Source organism: Arachis stenosperma, chromosome 4, assembly GCF_014773155.1.
Source record: "Arachis stenosperma cultivar V10309 chromosome 4, arast.V10309.gnm1.PFL2, whole genome shotgun sequence".
Classification (NCBI taxonomy): Eukaryota; Viridiplantae; Streptophyta; class Magnoliopsida; order Fabales; family Fabaceae; genus Arachis; species Arachis stenosperma.
The window spans coordinates 11,816,554-11,822,914 of NC_080380.1; the positions used below are offsets into that span (position 1 = coordinate 11,816,554).

The 6,361-nt window shown below is 39.5% G+C and overlaps 2 non-coding genes across 2 annotated transcripts; one reads left to right on the top strand and one right to left on the bottom strand.

Annotated features, from left to right (window-relative positions):
• Nucleotides 1-256: 256 nt before the first annotated feature.
• Nucleotides 257-364, top strand: LOC130977431 (small nucleolar RNA R71). The gene has a single exon (XR_009085121.1). It is a non-coding gene; the product is annotated as a small nucleolar RNA R71 (small nucleolar RNA).
• Nucleotides 365-5,718: 5,354 nt separating this feature from the next.
• Nucleotides 5,719-5,826, bottom strand: LOC130977906 (small nucleolar RNA R71). The gene has a single exon (XR_009085577.1). It is a non-coding gene; the product is annotated as a small nucleolar RNA R71 (small nucleolar RNA).
• Between the last annotated feature and the right edge of the window lie 535 nt (nucleotides 5,827-6,361).

A 6,361-nucleotide genomic window follows, 5' to 3' on the forward strand; every position in this document is an offset into this window, starting at 1 on the left:
TCAATATTTTGTTCTGAGCCAATATGGCATTCAGAGTATCAATCTCAAGAATTCCTTTCTTCTGATTCGTCCCATTGTTCACAGGATTCCTTTCAGAAGTGTACACGAATTGGTTATTTGCAACCATTTTAATGAGTTCTTGAGCTTCTGTAGGAGTCTTCTTTAGATGAAGAGATCCTCCAGCAGAGCTGTCCAATGACATCTTAGACAGTTCAGACAGACCATCATAGAAGATACCTATGATGCTCCATTCAGAAAGCATGTTAGAAGGACACTTTCTGATCAATTGTTTGTATCTTTCCCAAGCTTCATAGAGGGATTCACCTTCCTTCTGTCTGAAGGTTTGGACTTCCACTCTAAGCTTACTCAATTTTTGAGGTGGAAAAAACTTTTCCAAGAAGGCATTGACTAGCTTTTCCCAAGAGTTCAGGCTTTCTTTAGGTTGTGAGTCCAACCATATCCTAGCTCTGTCTCTTACAGCAAAAGGGAATAGCATAAGTCTGTAGACCTCAAGGTCAACCCCATTGGTCTTGACAGTGTCACAGATTTGTAAGAATTCACCTAAAAACTGATGAGGGTCTTCCAATGGAAGTCCATGGAACTTACAATTATGTTGCATTAGAGAAACTAATTGAGGCTTAAGCTCAAAGTTGTTTGCTCCAATGGCAGGGTGATGAGCGGATAATTTATACGCTTTTTGGCATTGTTTTTAGTATGTTTTTAGTATGTTTTAGTTAGTTTTTATTATATTTTTATTATTTTTTAGTTAAAATTCACTTTTCTGGACTTTACTATGAGTTTGTGTGTTTTTCTGTGATTTTAGGTATTTTCTGGCTAAAATTGAGGGACCTGAGCAAAAATCTGATTCAGAGGCTGAAAAGGACTGCAGATGCTGTTGGATTCTGACCTCCCTGCACTCGAAGTATATTTTCTGGAGCTACAGAAGCCTAATTGGTGCGCTCTCAACGGCTTGGAAAGTAGACATCCTGGGCTTTCCAGAAATGTATAATAGTTCATACTTTGTCCGAGATTTGATGGCCCAAACCGGCGTTCCAAATCAGCTCAAAACTGCCCGGCATTAAACACCGGAACTGGCACAAGAATGGGAGTTAAACGCCCAAACTGGCACAAAAGCTGGCGTTTAACTCCAAGAGAAGTCTCTACACGAAAATGCTTCAATGCTCAGCCCAAGCACACACCAAGTGGGCCCGGAAGTGGATTTTTATGTCATTTACTCATTTCTGTAAACCCTAGGCTACTAGTTCTCTACATATAGGACCTTTTACTATTGTATTCGGATCTTGGTAGCTATCTTTGAGTAGTTTTATGCTATCTTAGATCATGGGGCTGGCCACACGGCCATGCCTAGACCTTGTTCTTATGTATTTTCAACGGTGGAGTTTCTACACACCATAGATTAAGGTGTGGAGCTTTGCTGTACCTCGAGTATTAATACAATTACTATTGTTCTTCTATTCAATTCAGCTTGTTCTTATTCTAAGGTTTCATTCGTACCCAAGAACATGATGAATGTGATGATTATGTGTCGCTCATCATCATTCTCACTTATGAACGCGTGCCTGACAACCACTCCCGTTCTACAAGCAAACAAGGCTTGAATGTTTATCTCTTGGATTCCTTAATCAGAATCTTCGTGGTATAAGCTAGAATTGATGGCGGCATTCAAGAGAATCCGGAAGGTCTAAACCTTGTCTATGGTATTCTGATTAGGATTCAATGATTGAATGACTGTGACGAGCTTCAAACTCCTGAAGGCTGGGCGTTAGTAACAGATGCAAAAGAATCAATGGATTCTATTCCAACCTGATTGAGAACCGACAGATGATTAGCCGTGCCGTGACAGGATGCGTTGAACATTTTCACTGAGAGGACGGGATTGTAGCCACTGACAACGGTGATGCCCAACATACAGCTTGCCATGGAAAGGAGTAAGAAGGATTGGATGAAGACAGTAGGAAAGCAGAGAGACGGAAGGGACAAAGCATTTCCATTCGCTTATCTGAAATTCTCACCAATGAATTACATAAGTATCTCTATCTTTATGCTTTATTCATATATCATCCATAACCATTTGAATCTGCCTGACTGAGATTTACAAGATGACCATAGCTTGCTGATGAGCGGATAATTTATACGCTTTTTGGCATTGTTTTTAGTATGTTTTTAGTATGATCTAGTTAGTTTTTAGTATATTTTTATTAGTTTTTAGTTAAAATTCACTTTTCTGGACTTTACTATGAGTTTGTGTGTTTTTCTGTGATTTCAGGTATTTTCTGGCTGAAATTGAGGGACCTGAGCAAAAATCTGTTCCAGAGACTGAAAAGGACTGCAGATGCTGTTGGATTCTGATCTCCCTGCACTCGAAGTGAATTTTCTGGAGCTACAGAAGCCCAATTGGCGCGCTCTCAACGGCGTTGAAACGTAGACATCCTGGGCTTTCCAGCAATATATGATAGTCCATACTTTGCCCAAGATTTGATGGCTCAAACCGGCGTTCAAAGTCACCCTCAGAATTCCCAGCGTTAAACGCCGGAACTGGCACCTAAATGGGAGTTAAACACCCAAACTGGCATAAAAGCTGGCGTTTAACTCCAAGAAGAGTCTCTACACGAAAAATGCTTCATTGCTCAGCCCAAGCACACACCAAGTGGGCCCGGAAGTGGATTTTTATGTCATTTACTCATCTCTGTACACCCTAGGCTACTAGTTCTCTATATATAGGACCTTTTACTATTGTATTTTTAATCTTCGGACATCTAGTTCTTAGATCAGATCTTGGTTCTTCTGGTTCCCTCTTTGGGACCGAAACCAATGATCACTCTTGTTCTTATGTATTTTCAACGGTGGAGTTTCTACACACCATAGATTAAGGTGTGAAGCTCTGCTGTACCTCGAGTATTAATGCAATTACTATTGTTCTTCTATTCAATTCCGCTTGTTCTTTGTCCAAGATATCACTTGTTCTTCAACTTGATGAATGTGATGATCCGTGACACTCATCATCATTCTCACTCATGAACAAAGTGACTGACAACCACTCTTGTTCTACAAGCGTACGAGGCTCTAGTGAATATCTCTTGGATTCCTGATACACGATGCATGGTTGATCGCCTGACAACCGAGTGCTCGCCTGACAAACGAGCCAGCCATTCCGTGAGATCAGAGTCTTCGTGGTATAGGCGAAAACTGATGGCGGCATTCAAGAGAATCCGGAAGGTCTAACCTTGTCTGTGGTATTCTGAGTAGGATTCAATGATTGAATGACTGTGACGTGCTTCAAACTCCTAGCAGGCGGGGCGTTAGTGATAGACGCAAAAGAATCACTGGATTCTATTCCGGCCTGACCGAGAACCGACAGCTGATTAGCCATATGCTGTGACAGAGCATAGGAACATTTTCACTGAGAGGATGGGAGGTAGCCACTGACAATGGTGAAACCCTTGCATAAGCTTGCCATGGAAAGGAGTAAGAAGGATTGGATGAAGACAGTAGGAAAGCAAAGAGACGGAAGGGAAGGCATCTTCACACGCTTATCTGAAGCTCTCACCAATGATATACATAAGTATCTTTATCTTTATCTTTATGCTTTATTCATCATCTATACCCATTTGAGTCTGGCTGACTGAGATCTACAAGGTGACCATAGCTTGCTTCATACCAACAATCTCCGTGGGATCGACCCTTACTCGCGTAAGGTTTATTACTTGGACGACCCAGTGCACTTGCTGGTTAGTTGTGCGGAGTTGTGATAGAGAGTTGAGATTGCAATGAGCGTACCATGTTGATGGCGCCATTGATGATCACAATTTCGTGCACCAAGTTTTTGGCACCGTTGCCGGGGATTGTTTTGTGTATGGACAACTGACGGTTCATCTTGTTGCTTAGATTAGGTATTTTTCTTCAGAGTTCTTAAGAATGAATTCTAGTGTTTCAAGGTGATGTTCTTATCATCACCAAAGCTGATTGATTATCATCAATTTAGCTCTTGAATGCAATGTCCTGCTGAAGCTTGCCTATTCATGTCTAATTCCTTTAGACTGAAGCTTTAGACTAACATTGCATGATTCCTGGAATTCTCATTAAGAATTTTGATACCTTTATTTTCTTCTTCCACTAAATTTTCGAAAAAGCACAAAAAAAAAAATTACAAAATCATAAAAACCAAAAATATTTTATGTTTCTTGTTTGAGTCTAGTGTCTAATCTTAAGTTTGGTGTCTTGCATGCCTTGTTTATTTGATCTTGGTTCTATTTTCAAGTCAATAGTACAGGGAACTGAAGATTCAGAACATGCAGCAGAGGAATTACACAGAAAAAGCTGGGCGTTCAAAACGCCCAGTGAAGAAGGACAGACTGGCGTTTAAACGCCAGCCAGGGTATCTGGTTGGGCGTTTAACGCCCAAAAAGGTAGCATTTTGGGCGTTAAACGCCAGAATGGATACCATTTTGGGCGTTTAACGCCAGGATGGCACAAGGGGGAGGATTTTGTTTTCAAAATCAAATTTTTTCAAGTTTTCAAAGTTTTTCCAAATCAAATCTTTTTCAAATCATATCTTTTCAATCAAATATTTTCAAAATCAATTTCTTTCCTTTTTCAAAGATACTTACTAACAATTAATGATCTGATTGAACATTTTAAGTATGTTGCCTTTTCTGTTGAGAAAGGTTTAATGTTTGAATCATATCTTTTCTTGTTAGGCAAGTCATTAATTTTTAAAATCAAATCTTTTTAAATTGTTTTCAAAATCATATCTTTTCAATCATATCTTTTTAAAACCATAACTTTTCAATCATATCTTTTTAATCACATCTTTTTCAAAATAGTTTTCAAATCATATCTTTTTGATTTCTAATCTCAAAAATCTTTTTCAAAAATTTCTTGATCTCTTTCTCACTCTTGATTTTCGAAAATTAATTAATTTTTTTTAAAATGTTTTCAGAATATTTCACTTGATTTTCGAAAATTTCTTCCTCTCTTCCCACATCCTTCTATTTATGGAGTACCACTCCTTCTTAATGCACAATTCGAACTCTATCTGATCAAGTTCGAATTCTTCTACCTCTTTCTTCTGTTTTTCTTTTCCTCTGACACCTCAAGGAATCTCTATACTGTGACATAGAGGATTCCACATTTTCTTGTTCTCTTCTCTTTCATATGAGCAGGAACAAAGACAAAGGCATCCTTGTTGAATCTGACCCTGAACCTGAAAGGACTTTGAAGCGAAAGCTAAGAGAAGCTAAGGCACAACTCTCTGTAGAGGACCTAACCAAATTCTTCAAAGAAGAAGAACCCATGGCAGCCGAAAACAACAACAATGCCAACAATGCAAGGAAGGTGCTGGGTGACTTTACTGCACCTACTCCCGACTTCTATGGGAGAAGCATCTCTATCCCTGCCATTGGAGCAAACAACTTTGAGCTTAAGCCTCAATTAGTTTCTCTAATGCAACAGAATTGCAAGTTCCATGGACTTCCATTGGAAGATCCTCATCAGTTTTTAGCTGAATTCTTGCAAATCTGTGACACAGTCAAGACTAATGGGGTTGACCCTGAGGTCTACAGACTGATGCTATTCCCTTTTGCTGTAAGAGACAGAGCTAGAATATGGTTGGACTCTCAACCTAAGGAAAGCCTGGACTCTTGGGAAAAGCTAGTCAATGCCTTCTTGGCAAAGTTCTTTCCACCTCAAAAATTGAGTAAGCTTAGAGTGGAAGTCCAAACCTTCAGACAGAAGGAAGGAGAATCCCTCTATGAAGCTTGGGAAAGATACAAACAATTAATCAGAAAGTGTCCATCTGATATGCTTTCTGAATGGAGCATCATAGGTATTTTCTATGATGGTCTCTCTGAACTATCCAAGATGTCTTTGGATAGCTCTGCTGGAGGATCTCTTCATCTGAAGAAGACGCCTGCAGAAGCTCAAGAGCTAATTGAAATGGTTGCAAATAACCAATTCATGTACACTTCTGAAAGGAATCCTGTGAACAATGGGACAAATCAGAAGAAAGGAGTTCTTGAGATTGATACTCTGAATGCCATTTTGGCTCAGAACAAGATATTGACCCAACAAGTCAATTTGATTTCTCAAAGTCTGTCTGGAATGCAAAATGCACCAAGCAGTACTAAGGATGCTTCATCTGAAGAAGAAGCTTATGATCCTGAGAACCCTTCAATGGAAGAGGTGAATTACCTAGGAGAACCCTATGGAAACACCTATAATTCTTCATGGAGAAATCATCCAAATTTCTCTTGGAAGAATCAAGAGAGACCTCAACAAGGTTTCAACAACAATAATGGTGGAAGAAACAGGTTTAGCAATAGCAAGCCTTTTCCATCATCTT